This window comes from Mustelus asterias, chromosome 18 (genome assembly GCF_964213995.1).
Source record: "Mustelus asterias chromosome 18, sMusAst1.hap1.1, whole genome shotgun sequence".
Classification (NCBI taxonomy): Eukaryota; Metazoa; Chordata; class Chondrichthyes; order Carcharhiniformes; family Triakidae; genus Mustelus; species Mustelus asterias.
The window spans coordinates 54,619,958-54,637,882 of record NC_135818.1 but is presented as its reverse complement, the minus strand read 5'-3'; the positions used below and the strand labels follow the sequence as shown (position 1 = coordinate 54,637,882).

Sequence of the window (17,925 nt, the reverse complement as noted above, 5' to 3'; positions counted from 1 at the left end):
GAGCTCCCTCCATATTGGGGTGAAAGGATTTTTTTTTGCGCTGAAGCAGAGCTCAAACCCACACTCACTTGAATCTAAAATGAGTGTGCGACCAACTGAACCATGGCAGACACATGTGAATGGTTCCTTTCAATATTAGTTTACCCTTCTGCAGTGTCTGTATGTTTGTGTTGAGAACAAGTAACGCAAAGCCATTTGAGCACCATTGCTTGAGCTCTGTGATCCAAGTTTTAATTAAGCACAGATGATTGGCTGCGTGCAAGTCTTTTCATTTAAAACTCTTAAAGATCTGTCATTATGTAATCCAATAGGGAACATAAACCTAATTCTTATTGGTTGAGAGTCTACACTTGAAACATCCTGCTGATAATTTTACACTCTGAATTAGATTAACCAGAAGTATAGCACAGGAAATAGAAAATTCATACTGGTTCAATAGAGGCAGTTGTCCTGAAGTAACTATAACCAAGCTGATGCCAGCAATGCATACCAGAAAGTTTTTTTTAACAAAAATGTCGATGAGTCTTGTGGAAAGTTGCTTCAAGTAAATTGAAGACGATTATAAACTTCCTGCTTTTTTTCATTGAATTTCTACAGTGCAGAAGGAAGCCATTCGGCCCAAGAAGTTTGTACCGACTCTCTCAGCGCATCCCACCCAGGCCCTTTCCTCGTAACCTGAAGTATTTACCCCACTAATCCCCCTAACCTATACATCTTTGGACACTGAGGGGCAATTTAGTATGGCCAATGCACCTAGCCTGCACATCTATGGGAGAAAACGGAAGTACCCGGAGGAAGCCCACAGAGACCAGGGGAGAACGTGTAGATTCCGCACAGGCAGTCACCCAAGGTTGGAATTGAATCTTGGTCCGTGAGGCAACAGTGCTAATCACTGTGACATTGTGCCGCCCTTGTACATTATTCAATGCACAACAGGTTATATAAAAGAAAATAAATACATTTTAAAAAAATTATCAGCAAACCAGAATCAAAATGTAATAAAGCTAATACTTAGTGCAAATCAAAAGTTATTTAGCAGTTATTGACAACAATTTAACCCAAAACCAAGTTAGAACCCAAGTGCCAAAAGCTAAATGCAACACGAGTAATATGGCACCATTTTGCAGAACCATTCAAAATGTAAAAGGGAAGTAACAGGAACTTGAGTGACCGTTTTGGTAAAGGTTTCATTACGTCACAACAGCTGTTTATTCTGAACCAAACAGTCATTCTCTATTAGATACACAACTACCAGCAAAGCCACCTAGTGATTTTTCGGTACTGGTAAGTTTATAAGTTATTCTTGTCTTTCTGCAATGTTGAGTTGAACTGTCTACTTGTAGTTCAATGCATCTCTTCACTAAAACTTTTATTGTTTCAATTTCTTTCAAGTCGTTTTTGTTTTCCTGTGTTTAGATATGGCTTCCTTTATTTGTTCACTCTACCTTCCAGAGGTAAATCAAAAATTTGAAGGTTAGTTTTAGTTCCAGGGCTGGGATTTCCCGTCTGCCTCATTGTCCTCCTAAGTGGCGGAGGCCGGTTTTTAACTGCTTGCAAGTGGCCTCCTGGAGGTGGTCCAGCAATCCTGGCAGGCTATGAGGTCCTGCCTGTGTGCTGAAGGTTGCCCTGTAAGAGGCCAGCCCCTCCAACAGTGATGGTTTGGTTGCAAGTGTCAGTTCTAAATGAGAGGAGAGGCACCTCTGTTTTGAAGTATCCTCCCCTTCATTTACTTTCCGTTCTTGCCTCCTGATCTTTTCCAGCTGGATGGCCTCTGATTCCCTCCAGATTCCCTCCAGATTTGAGAGCCTTCCCACTGTCCTTAATTGGACGGCAAACCCACCCTCTGGCTGCCCCAGGTAAAACAAATTCCACGATAAGTGACTGCTACTGACCTCCATTCTCAGTCTGAAGGCAGGGTTCAGGGAGCCTGACAGAGAGAAACCTGCCCCTCAATGTCTACACACTCTCACTTACACAAGGCATGAGTGGATAGTGATTAGCAGCAGGGATCCTGCCAAGTTGCAGCTTTCCTTCTCCCTAATCCAGTATGCTCAGGCAAATTGTAGAGCTTTGACCACCATGGGAGATTTGCTCATTCATAGCAGACCAGGAATTGAGCCACCAAACCTTTCTGTTCTGTACAGAGCAGCCACGCAATCGAGAAACTTATTGAGTCATTGAATGTTATGGAACCAACCTCTTTACCAAAGGCATCAGCTGCCTGTAAAGAAAGTGGTAAATACAAGTAATTCAGACATGGAAGGAAAAGCCAAGTCAGCTATGAATTTTTAATATGATTGTCTGGCCTGAAGATCCTGCCCTATGCCTCTCTTGAAAATCACGAAGAAAGCAATGTAAACAAGCAATGGTTGGTGCAGAACCGATGGGCCAAATGGCCTCTTTCTATACGTAGGATTCTATGATTCTACGATAAAGATAATGGCATAGCAATGTTTTTCCCTGACTTTTTAAGGAACAAATCCCGTGCAGTGGAGTAGACCAGCAAATTCACATTGATCTGTCATCTTTTAAGTGGGTGGTATAGTGGTTAGCACTGCTGCCCCACAGCATCAGGGACCCGGGTTCGATTCCCACTCTGGGTCACTGTCTGTGGAGTCTGCATGGGTTTCCTCCGGGTGCTCCGATTTCTTCCCACACTCCAAAGATGTGCGGGTTAGGTGGTTTGGCCATGGTAAATTGTCCCTTAGTGTTAGGGGGTTGGTAGAGTAAATAAGTAGAGTTATGGGGATAGGGCCTGGATAGGATTGCGGTCGGTGCAGACTTGATGGGCTGAATGGCCTCCTTCTGCACTGTAGCAATTCTATGATAAAAGTATCACTTGGGAATTAGTTACTATGTATTTGCTGTGACCAAGAATCTATTTATAAATTGTGGTTTTAACTGTAAAATAATTGAACTTGGCTCACATTTTGTAAGCGATCCTATTTGTTCCCAATGCATGCCGAGTGGGTGTGATAGTCCATAGTTTGTTATTTAGCCACTTTTTGGTAATGAGTGGGTATAGGAGCTGTGTTCTGTACAGCCAAACCCATAGCAAAACCTGATATTCATTATCTAGGCTTAAATGGTTAAGAAAATTCTTCAGATCCCCTCGACCGCATGATTTAGAATCTGACTTGCAGAACACTTATTACAATTCAGTATCTTTGTTTTAAAGCTGATTTTGTACTGTGAACTTCAGCTTTGCAATAACTTGGTATTCGAATCTCTATGCATCAACATTTAACATTTATCCGAAAGATGTGCTGGTTGGGTCTATTGGCCGTGCTAAATTCTCCCTCAGTGTACCCAAACAGGAGCCAGAGTGTGGCGACTGGGGGATTTTCACAGTAACTGCATTGTAGTGTTAATGTAAGCCTACTTGTGACACTAATAAATAGCTTTAACTCGGTATGCAAATCTCTATGCATCAACATTTAATTAGAAGGTCATAGTGGAATGATTTGCAACTTGGGGATTTCTGATCTTTTCAAAGACTAGCTGTGTACAAGTTGTAGTGTTTTGTTAAAGTACCTCATACTTTATGCAAAGGACAGTGAAGATACTTGAGTTTTGTTCAATCCTTCATTGGCGTGTCTGCCTTTGTCACTTTTAATTAAAGTTAAACTTTATCAGTGTCAAAAGTAGGCTTACATTAACACTGCAATGAAGTTACTGTGAAAATTCATTGATTTCCTGCATTAAGAGGCACACCTAGACCATTATCTTCCCTCATCACAATATTTGCACTCAGAAGTTTTAGAACAACTTTTCTTTTTTCAGTTTTTCACTGAAGTGCACAGACATTCCCAGAATAACATTCATGATTAAATTCAGGCAAGTATACTTCCTCTTTTTAAACAAAATCACAACAGTGCGGAAACTTCTTATCACATTAAACCTTCAATTCAAGAAACAGGAAGTGAACTTTGTGTCGAAAGCGTACAAAAGGACACTGCCCCAGATACAGCAGTCATCCATGGGTATGTAGTGACCCAGTGGCAGGACAGATTCACCAGACATACCTACAAATGAGGTGTCAACCTGATGAAGCTCCAACACACGGCTGCACTTATTAAAGACAGAATTAAGCACTCCTACAACTAATGGGTCAGATCTAAGATTCACAGTCCTGTCACATCCTGTAATGAATGGTGGTTGTCAATCAAACAACTAACCGGAGGAGAGACTGCAAATTTTAAGGTTTTAAAGTTTGAGTTAGTGTCACAAGTAAGCTTACACTAACAATGCGATGAAGTTACTGTGAAAATCCCCTAGTTGCCACATTCCAGCGCCTGTTTGGGTACACTGAGGGAGAATTTAGCATAGCCAAATGCACCTAACCAGCAAGTCTTTCAGACTGTGGGAGAAAACAGGAGCACTTGGAGAAAACCCATGCAGACACAGGGAGAACGTGCAGACTCCACACATACAGTGACCCAAGCTGGGAATCAGACCCGGGTCCCTGGCTCTGTGAGGCAGCAGTGCTGACCACCGTGCTGCCCATATATCCTGCTCCTTAATGAATCATAGAATTCCTACAGTGCAGAAGGAGACCATTCATCCTTCGAGCCTGTACCAACAGCAATCCCACCCAGGCCCTATCCCCCTAACCCCACGTATTTATCCTGCTAAGGGGCAATTTGGCATAGCCAATCCACTTAATCTGCACAGCTTTGGATTGTGGGAGGAAACCCACGTAGACACGTGCAAACACCCATGCGCAGTCACCCAAGGCCAGAATTGAACCTGGATCCCTGGTGTTAAGGGGCAGCAGTGCTGACCATTGTGCTGACGGGGGAGCCTAGTACAAAAGACGAGGCAGAAGAATTTGCAAATATCTTCAGCCAAAAAAGCCGAGTGAATGAATCATCTCAGCCTCCTCTGAGGTCCCAGCATCACAGATGCCAGTCTTCAGCCAATTTGATTAGCTCCATCTAATATGAAAAGAATAATAGTTACTGTATAGTGGAAGTGGTTTAATGACTGCGCTTAATTGGAATTTCTGTGTAAATCACTTGTCAACTATAAATAGAAAGCATATTTCGATATCTAATTGGATAACTTAAACTGTTGGCATGATTTACCCTTCTGAATATTCTTTTCAACCATTGTCACTCATCTAAAAACTTTTACTGGATTGGATTCCCAAATCAGTTTCACACATCAAGTGAATAATTACAAAACGATGGCGCCACATTCTTTAATGTATCTTTAATTTAAAGTTTTTTGTTGATATATTCTGAGAGCCCTGATTCATCAAATAAACAAATCCATGCTACAGCACAGTGTAGCGCTGTTAAAGTGCAGAATTAAAATGTGAGTATTACAGATGCTGGAAATCTGAAATAAAACCAGAAATGCTGGAAATATGCAGCAGGTCAGGAGAACAAAGAAAATTACAGCACAGGAACGGGCCCTTCAGCCCTCCAAGCCTGCACTGACCATGCTGCTTGGAGAGAGAAATGAAGTTAATGTTTCAGATCTGTGACAATTCCTCCGAACTGTTAATATGTGATTTTCCCCCATATATGTCGTGATATGAAATGGTGGTTGAGTAGCTTCTCCTTTTCAGTCTGAAATGCATGTGAAACCCTTAGATTAAACACAGTTACCTTCCTGCACATTCTTAATAAAGTTAAGTCCAGAGTGGTGGATATCCTGAATGAGCGGCACAGTGGTTAGCATTGCTGCCTCACAGCGCCAGGGACCCGGGTTCATTTCCCGGCTCAGGTCACTGTCTTTGCAGAGTCTGCACATTCTCCCCGTGTCTGCGTGGGTTTCCTCCGGGTGCTCCGGCTTCCTCCCACAGTCTGAAAGATGTGCTGGTTAGATGCATTGGCCATGCTAAATTCTCCCTCGGTGTACCCGAACAGGTGCCGGAGTGTGGCAACTAGGGGATTTTCACAGTAACTTCATTGCAGTGTTAATGTAAGCCTACCCGTGACACTAATAAATAAACTTAAACTTGTAGGACCACAATTTCGGAAAACTGAGCAGCTGCAACCGCAGTGACTCTACACACTCAGCAAGTAAGTGAACAGTGGGCTCTGATACTAAGTTGTACAGAGGAATAGGATCTGGGATGTAGACTGTGCTTGTTTAGTTCTGGTGGCTGAAATTGGCAGCAGGCTGTCGGGGAAGCAAAAAATCTGCCTAACTTTCCCATCTTTCCAGTAACTGCTGGAAGTTGCATGCAGGGGGACCTCAGGATTAGGTTTACCATCTAGAACTGTATCTCTGTCCCTCCACTATCACTGGTTCGAAATTCCAGAACTCCCTTCCTAACAGCACTGTGGATGTACCTACACCACATGGACCACCGCGGTTCAGGAAGGCAGCTCATCCACCACCTTCTCAGGGGCAATTAGGGATGGGCAATAAATGCTGGCCTAGTCAACGACGCCCACATCCCCATGAAACAATAAAGAAAACGTATGATTCATGACCTCCTTCTCCCTTGATTAAAGTATGGAAGGACGGCGCATAACCATTAGAAATTCATCTGAACCTTAGAACCATAGAAAATTACAGCTCAGAAACAGGCCTTTTGGCCCTTCTTGTCTGTGCCGAACCATTTTATGCCTAGTCCCTTCTTAAGTGGACAAGAGGAAATTGTTTGGAGATAAAGGATTGGGGTGGGGGAGATGTGACGAGAAGGGGAGAAAATGGCGTCATCATTATGATGTAACATTACAGCACCATCCCCAATATATGAAAAGATTTTCTACTATTGTTTTACATATGCTAGGAAGCTTCAACAAGAAGGTTTACCATTTATGTTATGATGGGTTTGTCATGGGAGATTGTTAGCTTCTTATTCTAGAACAGATCTCACTAGATCTTTATTCAAAAACATTTATTTACATGCTAGCTATTTATAATGTTTAAATACATAGCAATAGGGGCGGCATGGTGGCATACTGGTTTGCACTGCTGCCTCACAGCACCCAGGGACCCGGGTTGAATTCCAGCCTTGGGTGACTGTCTGTGTGGAGTTTGCACGTTCTCCACATGTCTGCGTGGGTTTCCTCCGGGTGCTCTAGTTTCCTCCCACAGTCCAAAGGTAGGCAGATAGGGTGGATTGGCCATGCTAAATTGTCCCTTAGTGTCCGAAGATGCATAGATTCGGGGGATTAGTGAGGTAAATGTATGGGGTTATGGGGATAGAGTGGGGTGTGGGCCTGAGTAAAATGCTCTGTCGGAGAGTCGGTGCAGATTCGATAGGCCAAATGGCCTCCTTCTGCACCCTAGGAATTTGTTACTATGAGATGCTACTCAGACATCCTCTCTCAGTGAGTGACATCATTGTGACATAGCCTGCTTTGCACATGCTCAGTATGCTCTTATTAGAGTTAACCCTTTACACCATTTTGCTACAATACGAACAAAGCAAAATGCCACTATTGGAAAATCATAAATTCTAAATCTGTATTGATACATTACTGTTTATTGAATGGTTTCCAACTGAATAATGATGGGGGCTTATTTTTTGTTCGCATGGTGATGACATCTGAAGTTCATGTATCAAATTAAATTGTTAGTAAAAGCACGAAGGTGCATGAGGGGCAAAAACAACAGGAAATATCAGAGAGCTTCTCAGATCCCTTTCACTGGCCCTGCCTAACAATAAGCTTCAATCTCAGTTCCTCTTTTTGCCTGGCATCTTACTGGTGAACTCTGATATAAACTATTCGGTCGGCTGATTGAGTTTGGCGTGGGTGTAATTTGGATGGTAAAAAAACAAATGAATGATTTTTTGGACTTCTTTCTGTTACTTTGGTCCTGTTTAGATGTCACCTACATTTAACATATTCCCATTATTGAACTGAACGTTCCACAAATTCACACTAATAAATTGATTAGGGGCTCAGCTGATGTTCAAAGCTTTCTTTTTGTATTTGATTCTTTTTCAATGAATGTAATTCATGGAATCATCATAGAGTCTCTACAGAAGGAGGCCAGTCAGCCCATCGAGACTGCACCGACTCTCTGACGCAGCATCTTACCTAGGCCAGCTAACCCCTGCTCTATCCCTGTAATTGTACACATTTACCCCACTAATTCGCCTAACCTACACAACTTGGGACACTAAGGAGTAATTTGGCATGGCCAATTCGCCTAACCTGCACATCTTTGGACTGTGGAAGGAAACCGGAGCACCCACAAAAAACCCACACAGACACGGAGAGAATGTATAAATTCCACAGTCACCCCCATTGCTGGAATTGAACCTGGGTTCCTGGAGCTGTGAGACAGCAGTGCTAACTGCTGTGCCACCATGCTGCCCCTGCAGGGAGTCCCAGAAGGATATAAATGTGTGACGAGAACAGAAGCACCAAAGCAAAGTGATGACCAATTAGACTTTAATTATTTCCATGCATGTTCTAGTATCTGGATGAAGCATTATAGCGCCAGTCACCTGGAAGGAGGTCATCTGCCTTCTGATTCTGCTCATGCCTGAGTTAGCCAGTCTGAGCTGCTGCAGTAGGCCTCAGTATTATAAAGAGGTAATATTGCTTTTCAATTTTTTTATTCATTCGTGGGACATGGGCGTCACGGGCTGGCCAACATTTATTGCCCATCCCTAGTTGCCCTTGAGAAGGTGGTGATGAGTTGCCTTCTTGGATCGCTGCAGTCCATGTACTGTGGGTTGACCCACAATGCCGTTAGGGAAGGAATTCCAGGATTTTGATCCAGCGACTGGGAACTTAACCCATTTCCGCTCCTGATCACTGCCCGGCAATCCTTATTATTACTGAACATGTGTGGACATCACCTGACAACATAGTTAGGTTCAGCTTTATTCAACTATCTAAGCCAAAGTAACCTCCCAACTCCTTTCCAGGCTCTCCTACATATTAAAAGTATTGATAGAAAAGCAAAATACTGCGGATGCTGGAATCTGAAACAAAAACAGAAAATGCTGGAAAATCTCAGCAGGTCTGACAGCATCTGTGGAGAGAGAATAGAGTCAACGTTTCGAGTCTAGATGATTCCTTGTCAGAGCTGGTGAAGGGACATCCAGACTCCAAACATTGGATCTCTTGTCTCTCCACAAATGCTGTCAGACCTGCTGAGATTTTCCAGCATGTTCTGTTTTTGTTAAAAGTGTTGAGCTGGGCAGGGTACTAGTGGATACTCTCCGTCATTAGTAACCATCTTCAGTGAAGGTAAGGACAATAAAGCAAAGGGGAATAGAGAACTAGAAAAACAATTGGGGGAGACGATGTGAAGGGACAAATCTTCTAGTCTCCAGATTGTCGGAAACAGGATGCGTGAGTGATGATGCGCGTCAGGATCTTGTCTGTGGAAGCCCGGACAGGAGTACGGACATGGAAATTCCCGGAAGCTTAAATGTCTCTTGGTCAATTCCTCTTCTCTCTGGGACCCTCCACAACAGCCTTGGTTTCTGGAGCTGGAGTCAGGGACTTCAGGCAGTTCCCCGGCACCTACCTGAATAGTTCAACAGGAAATGTGAGATTCTTAAACCTACTGTAGCTCCTGGCTAACTCTAGAATTGATGCACCAATCAACCCCTCTCAACCCGACACCCACCCCAACCACTCGCCAGCACCCCCTTCGACTACCTCCCGATCTGACCATCCCGACCTGACCCGACCCAACAACCCGAGAACCCCTAACTTACCCCCCCCCCAACCCAACCGGACGAACCCCCAACCTGGCCCAAGCACCCTCAACTACCCTACTACCTCTTACCTGACCCGACTATCGCTCAATCTGGCTCAACTACCCCTTGACCTCCCAACTGCACACTCCTACCCGATGCAATTAAACCCCAACATGACGTGATTACTCCCTAACCACCCAAGTACCCCTCAACCAGACCTGACTGACCCTCGACCTGACTACCGCTGACCAACTTACTGCCTCCAACTCTATTCCCCACCCACCCAACTGCCTACCTATCCCACTCATCCCCATCCCCATTCATTCACCTATCCACCTACATACTCACACACCTACTCACTCGGCCACATACCCAATCATCCACCTAACCACCTCACCCACCTACCCACCTTACCCACTTAACCACATCATCCACCTACCCACTCACCCATCTACCCAGCTAACCCACCTGTGGTAACATGGCCCCTTTAAGGGGCGACCCTTTGTGGGCCACATGATCCGGCCTATGAAACAGAAATGCGGGATGCCAGGCCACTCGGGAGTGAGGGTGCACACCTTGGTGGCTGGGAGGACCTCTACTGGAGACATGGAGGAGAAGAGAGGAGATGTGCACAATGTTTCTGTCATTGATGAAGACGAACATGTCATTGATGAAGACAAACATCTCGCCAAGGCCATCCCCACACCCCCACTTCTTGCCTTCAAACAACCGCACAACCTCAAACAGACCATTGTCCGCAGCAAACTACCCAGCCTTCAGGAGAACAGTGACCATGACACCACACAACCCTGCCACAGCAACCTCTGCAAGACGTGCCTGATCATCGACACAGATGCCATCATCTCACGTGAGAACACCATCCACCAGGTACACGGTACATACTCTTGCAACTCGGCCAACGTTGTCTACCTGATACGTTGCAAGAAAGGATGTCCTGAGGCATGGTACATTGGGGAAACTATGCAGACGCTGCGACAACGGATGAATGAACACCGCTCGACAATCACCAGGCAAGACTGTTCTCTTCCTGTTGGGGAGCACTTCAGCGGTCACGGGCATTCGGCCTCTGATATTCGGGTAAGCGTTCTCCAAGGCGGCCTTCGCGACACACGACGGCGCAGAGTCGCTGAGCAGAAACTGATAGCCAAGTTCCGCACACACGAGGACGGCCTCAACTGGGATATTGGGTTCATGGCACACTATTTGTAACCCCCACAGAGTTTCACTGGCTGTCTTAGAACATAGAACATAGAAAGCCACAGCACAAACAGGCCCTTCGGCCCACAAGTTGCGCTGATCATATCCCTACCTCTAGGCCTATCTATAGCCCTCAATCCCATTAAATCCCATGTACTCATCCAGAAGTCTCTTAAAAGACCCCAACGAGTTTGCCTCCACCACCACCGACGTCAGCCGATTCCACTCACCCACCACCCTCTGAGTGAAAAACTTACCCCTGACATCTCCTCTGTACCTACCCCCCAGCACCTTAAACCTGTGTTCTCTCGTAGCAACCATTTCAGCCCTTGGAAATAGCCTCTGAGAGTCTACCCTATCCAGACCTCTCAACATCTTGTAAACCTCTATCAGGTCACCTCTCATCCTTCGTCTCTCCAGGGAGAAGAGACCAAGCTCCCTCAACCTATCCTCATAAGGCATGCCCCCCAATCCAGGCAACATCCTTGTAAATCTCCTCTGCACCCTTTCAATGGCTTCAACATCTTTCCTGTAATGAGGTGACCAGAACTGTGCGCAGTACTCCAAGTGGGGTCTAACCAGGGTCCTATAAAGCTGCAGCATTATCTCCCGACTCCTAAACTCAATCCCTCGATTAATGAAGGCTAGTACGCCGTACGCCTTCTTGACCGCATCCTCCACCTGCGAGGCCGATTTAAGAGTCCTATGGACCCGGACCCCAAGGTCCTTCTGATCCTCTACACTGCTAAGAATGGTACCCTTCATATTATACTGCTGCTTCATCCCATTGGATCTGCCAAAATGGATCACTACACACTTATCCGGGTTGAAGTCCATCTGCCACTTCTCCGCCCAGTCTTGCATTCTATCTATGTCTCGCTGCAGCTTCTGACATCCCTCCAAACTATCCACAACACCACCTACCTTGGTGTCGTCAGCAAACTTACCAACCCATCCCTCCACTTCCTCATCCAGGTCATTTATGAAAATGACAAACAGCAAGGGTCCCAGAACAGATCCCTGGGGCACTCCACTGGTCACTGACCTCCATGCAGAGAAAGACCCCTCCACAGCCACTCTCTGCCTTCTGCAGGCAAGCCAGTTCTGGATCCACAAGGCAACAGCCCCTTGTCTGGAGACAATACACATCTTTTTAGCCTGTCTTGATGCTCTCTCCACTCACATTGTTTTGTTTCTTAAAGACTTGATTAGTTGTAAGTATTCGCATTCCAACCATTATTCATGTAAATTGAGTCTGTGTCTTTATAAGCTCTGTTTGTGAACAGAATTCCCACTCACCTGAAGAAGGGGCTTGCAGCTCCGAAAGCTTGTGTGGCTTTTGCTACCAAATAAACCTGTTGGACTTTAACCTGGTGTTGTTAAACTTCTCACAATGTTTCTGTCAGACCCTATAGTGTAAATAGTTATCATAGTTTAATGAGCCCTTTCTGTTGTTGGAGCCACATCAAGTCGCCTTCAGTTACTGCACTGGCGATGAGTAAAAACGACATCAGCCGTTGGGAGATTGTAGTATACAGTTAGAGGGGGACGGAAAATGAAGCCAAGAAGAAAAAGGTATAGATGCCCTTAAAATTCCTTTAATGAGGAAGATAGTCATTTGACCCAGAAGTTGAGAGCTGGGGGCAATATATGGAAAGGTTGTGTTATTTCTTGTGGCTAATGAGATCACTAAAGAACAAAAACAAATACTACTCACAGTCTGTGGCCCATAAACGTACAGCCTGTTGAGGAGCTTAACATCACCTGAAGCGCCGGACACAAAGTCTTTCAATCAAATAATGGGACTGCTGAAAGACCATTTTAATCCTCGACCTTAAATCATCATGTAAAGGTACAAATTTCATTCTGCTGTGAGGGAACCAGGGAAGATGGTCTCAGGGTTCATGGTCAGAATGCGATGGTTAGCAGAGCATTGCAAATTTGGCCCAAGTTGGGGGGAAGACGTTGAGAGACCGATTGATCTGCGGGATCAACAGCCTCACAATACAAAAAAAGCTGCTGGCTGAAATGAAAATCGCTTCGGAAAAAGCCGTAGAAATGCCCCAGGTGACTGAATGCGCTGAGCAAGGCATGAGTGAATTACAAAGCAAGGTGAACCATTTGTGGCGGGAAACAGCTGCTGCGAGGAACAGTCTGAATGAGGATGAGGCACGAAACTACGAAACCTGCCCTCTCAAGTAGATATAAATGATCCAATGACACTAGATCAAAGGGCGGCATGGTAGCACAGTGGTTAGCACTGCTGCTTCACAGCTCCAGGGACCTGGGTTCAATTCCTGTCTGTGTGGAGTTTGCACATTCTCCTCGTGTCTGCGTGGGTTTCCTCCGGGTGCTCCGGTTTCCTCCCACAGTCCAAAGATGTGTGGGTTAGGTTGATTGGCCATGCTAAAAATTGCCCCTTAGTGTCCTGGAATGCATAGATTAGCGGGTAAAAGATGTAGGGATATGGGGGTAGGGCCTGGGTGGGATTGTGGTTGGTGCAGACTCGATGGGCCGAATGGCCTCTTTCTGTACTGTAGGGTTTCTATGATTTCTAAGAGCAGGTGGTGTATCCCAGCCAATATTTACTCCTCAATCAACATCACAAAAAGAGATATCTGGTCAAAATCATGAGGGACCTGGAAAGATTAGATGGGGAGAAACAGTTCCTATTGGCGGAAGGATGAAGAACGAAAAGAAACCAATTTAAGCACTGGGTGGTTCGGATCTAGAATTCATTGTTTGGGAGTGTAGAGTGGAAGCAAGTTCAGTCGTGTTTGACGAAAGCAAATTGGAAAATCATTGAAACAAGAAAAAAATTGCAGGGTTCTGGGGAAAAGGCAGGGCAATGGGACTAACTGAGTTGCTCTTACAAAGAGCGAGCATGAACTCGATGGGCTAAATGGTCTCCTCCTGTGCCGTAACCATTCTATGATTCAGTGATTGCCACAATGCTGTACACGGGAGCTTGCTGTGCACTATGTCTGCCATGTTTTCCACATTACAACAGAGACTACACTTCCAAAACATTTCATTGACATGATGCACTTTGAGGCAACCTGGAGTCGTGATGATAGGCAAATAATGTCTCTCTAATATCCTACTGGAAAGTATTGCTATATTGCCTTGTTTAGAATAAATTATTTTAAAGTTTATGGAGGAGAGTGTTGCAATTTTTAAATTATATTATTTTTTCCTTCATGAAATCTAATCCTTCCTGAGCCTCTGTTTTAGACCCTCTTGATCAGTCACTGTTGGTTGGATAATCAGGATAATTGGATACTAGTGAAGCTTCATGCCAGCAGCAAAGCCTTTTAAATCACCCCATAGCATTATTTTGAAACAAAATATTCTTCCAGTGAGCTGACATTATAACATTGGCCCAGTGCCAACATTGTCTAAGGAATGACAACTTCCAACTCCAACCACAGACCTCAGCATATCTGATCAGCTGGATCAGAAGGTGGAAGGTAAAGCATGTTCTAAAATGTACAAGGATAATCAGTTAAAATAATAGTTAGGAGGCTGTAAATGAGTGAAATCTATTCTCCTGTGAGTCTCTATATTGCCTGAACTTTGTTGTTCACAAGTGAATTTGAATGAAGGCTGTTTGGCCCATGTGATTTTATCCTTAATGTGGTACAATTACAGAATATTAGCTGTTTCTTAAATCACCCTTTATCCTGACCTCAAACAATCGCAGGGAATACATTCCAGCTGTTGGTCTTCTGCACAAAGAAATGTTTCCTGACATCAGCCCTGAAACTTTCCTTACAATCCTGAGCATAATGTTACTTAAGGTATGGTTCTTGTACTTAACGTATGGTTTTGTTATTTATTCGGGGTTCTTCAGGTTTGTCCATTTCCCGTAATTAGCTATTCAGGACTCTGGTTTTGTTAAAACCGTTATTATTTATTTACAACTCTATATACATCCCAGCAACTCTGCATGAGGCTGGACTTCCCCTTTCAGACCGATGTTATTCAGGCATGACACATCAACATCAGGTGCTTCTGATGTTAAACCTTTTCCCTCCTAGTCTTTATCCCAATTAGATACATCCTCCTACATCGCCAGATTAATCTCTTACTTGCTTTGACCAATCTCCCTGAAGATAGAATCCTTAGAGTACAGAAGGAGGCCATTTGGCCCATCGAGCCTGCACTGACAACAATCCCCGTAACCCCACGTATTTACCCTGCTAATCCCCCTGACATTAAGGGGCAATTTAACAATCAACATAACCCACACATCTTTGGACTGTGGGAGGAAACCCATGCAGAGAACATGCAAAGTCTACACAGACAGTCATCCGCAGCCGCAATTGAACCTGATTTCCTAGCGCTGTGCGGCAGCAGTGCTAGCCACTGTGCCACCATGCTGCCCTCTAAGATTACATTCTTAGAGGATGCTACTTTTAGAGGATTTCAATCTAAAGATATGGAGAAATGGACCAATGCACTGCTGAGATTTGAACTCAGGATCTCGTGTTTACTAGACAGGCATTCTAACCAACTAAGACACTGCCAACTGGATCTTGTTCTGATCCCTGTTTGAGGTTAAGGACTATCTGCACTCTCTCTTCAGTCGATAAGGTTGGTGTGAGTGTCTTTCCCCTGGGTGGCTGCAGAACTGTGCTTTATGTCTTGTTCTTTATGTTGATCAGGATCTGAATAATAAGCTCAAGTTTTTATTGGATTTCGTCCTGCGGATATTAAGGTGCTACGGTTTCTCCGTATATCATTGTCCATTGTCCATCTCAATCCTGCAAGATCTAAGTTGTGAGCTCTTTCAATTATTATCCTTTCTTTCTGTTAGTCTTGCATCCATATTCTCTCCCTGGGCTACAGGACCGATCAACCTCATGCTCTGTGCCCAAGCCTGTTTTTGTCTTTGTTCCTTCTCATGCCCTTTAACCCTCTTGTAGCCACTTGTTGTTCTAGTTTCTGTTGCAGAGCGGGTTGTTGTGTCTCCAGTTCCCCTTCCCATTGACAGCTCTGATGGTGAGAAGCCATTTTGTAACAGTGAGGTTCGGTAACTAAGAAGGTGCTAAACTGAGACCTTCATTCTTCTTCATCAAGTCTTTGATGGTTCAGGCACCTCCCACAGCTTCTCCATTTGCTAGTGAGCTAGTCATACGAATGAATCCATATTCCTTCACAAAGTTGTGGAATAATTCATTAGCAAATTGTGGACCATTAACTGACATTACAATGTCTGGGGTGCCTTGTATTGCATGGATTCTCTTCAGTGAGTGAATGATGCTCCCGTTGTAATGTTGTGCAATGTGTTTACTTCAATCCATCTGGAGCAGTAATCACTGAAAATAGGAAATACCTTGCCTTTTAAAATCAAATAAATCCATTCCCAGGCATTCCCCTGGCCATGATGGACAAGGGAAGGGTAACAGTGACACTCTTCGTTCTTGGCTGCTTAGTGAACATGTACAGCAATTCAAAATTAATTCTTCCATAGAACATGTAATGCCTGGCCACCAAACTGATTGCTGGGCTCTTGCTCAACAATTTGCTATCCCTAAGTGGCCTTGATGAATTTTTTGGGGAATATCAAGTTGCAGTGTACCTGAAATGACTATTCTAACATTCTAAACAGTTCTGAACCCTCTGGCTCAGCGAAGAGAGACTAATAAAGCATTCCAAGCTGTGAACGAATATTGAACCAAGATTAGCATGATCACAGAACTGAATCAAGCAAAGGGGATGGCACGGTGACACAGTGGTTAGCACTGCTGCCTCACAATGCCAGGGATCCAGGTTCAATTCTGGCTTTGGGTGCCTGTCTGTGTGGAGTTTGCACAATATCCCCGTGACTGCGTGGGTTTCCTCCGGGTGCTCTGGTTTCCTCCCACAGTCTAAAGATGTGCAGGTTAGGTGGATTGGCCATGCTAAATTGCCACTTAGTGTCCCAAGATGTGTCGGTTAGTGGGATTAGCCCTGGTAAATTTGTGGGGTTACAGGGAGAAGGTGTGGGGAAGGGCCTGGGTAAGATATTCTGTCAGAGGGAGTTGGTTCAGGCTCAATGGTCAAATGGCCTCTTCTGCACTGTAGGGATTTTAACACTGGAACCAAAATGAAGGACAAAGCTCTACCACGGGTGGAGAAAGCAAAGAAGAATGGGACAAACTCAGGGTGTCTGAACACAGCAGTTGGGATGTCGGGAAGCAGAAATTCAACTTGTGGCAGCGCAAGTATTAAAATAAATGGAGAGAAGCAAGTACTAGAAACACAGACTGCTACAATTCTAACACCAAACCCTCAAAGTCAACCCAAAGCAACTCAGACTGCCAAATATGACAGGAATGAGATCTGGAAGAATTGTCAAGTTTCCAGACACTTGAATTTATACAGTCAAAGACTTACGGGAGGTGAAGGGGCAGTAATTGAAGAAGATTGTATTGTAAATATATATGGGTAAGGATTTGGGGGGAATGCAATATAAAAGTTAGTAATGGTTAATATGGAACTGGAGAACAGTACCATCCATTGTATGATGTAGAGTCACATGATAGTGGACTGAATCCTGTAGGAGTCTAGCAGAAGCCTGCATGGAGATTACACCTAGTCAAAAGTTATATATAGTTATGGGTTCCTCATAAACATTTGTTGTGTTCTACTATATAAGCCTTTAGATCTCTCAGTGAGATACCAAACATCCCCTACTACATTAATCCCCTGCTGAAGCATGTTCTCAATTTCTCCCTTGACCTTGTCCAAAAGTGGGCGAAGGATCTTCCTTAGTGTAAAGAGACAAATTGGTTTACCTTCATCCCTTAGATTAACATGGTATTCGGTCTTCCGTTTCCCCAAATTTGCAAATTATCTTGGAAATTCATTCCCAAAATCATCAAATTCATAGATCAGCTTCAGTTTTAATCATGCCTTCCTGATTAATAATGATGATTCTTGGTTATTGATGCTGCACAGATGTTCAATGGTTTTTCTTCTCTTGTATTATAATTTTACCAGGTGTTATCCGATGACTATCAGTGTAGTTCCACCTGGAATTTCTAACTGGATGGATGATGGCTATGGTGTAATGCACTTAAGCCACTTTA

At 44.3% G+C, this 17,925-nt stretch overlaps 1 protein-coding gene across 2 annotated transcripts in view; it reads left to right on the top strand.

The window, feature by feature from the left end:
• The first annotated feature begins 1,197 nt into the window (after positions 1-1,197).
• The window catches only part of pld4 (phospholipase D family member 4), a 48,364-nt gene continuing 31,636 nt past the window's right edge, over positions 1,198-17,925 (top strand). Inside the window, exon 1 of one of the 2 annotated variants that reach the window (XM_078233990.1) lies at positions 1,198-1,284. The gene's annotated coding sequence lies outside the window, so the exon portion shown is untranslated. The remainder of the gene's footprint in view (positions 1,285-17,925) is intronic. The other variant, XM_078233992.1, reaches the window with a different exon arrangement.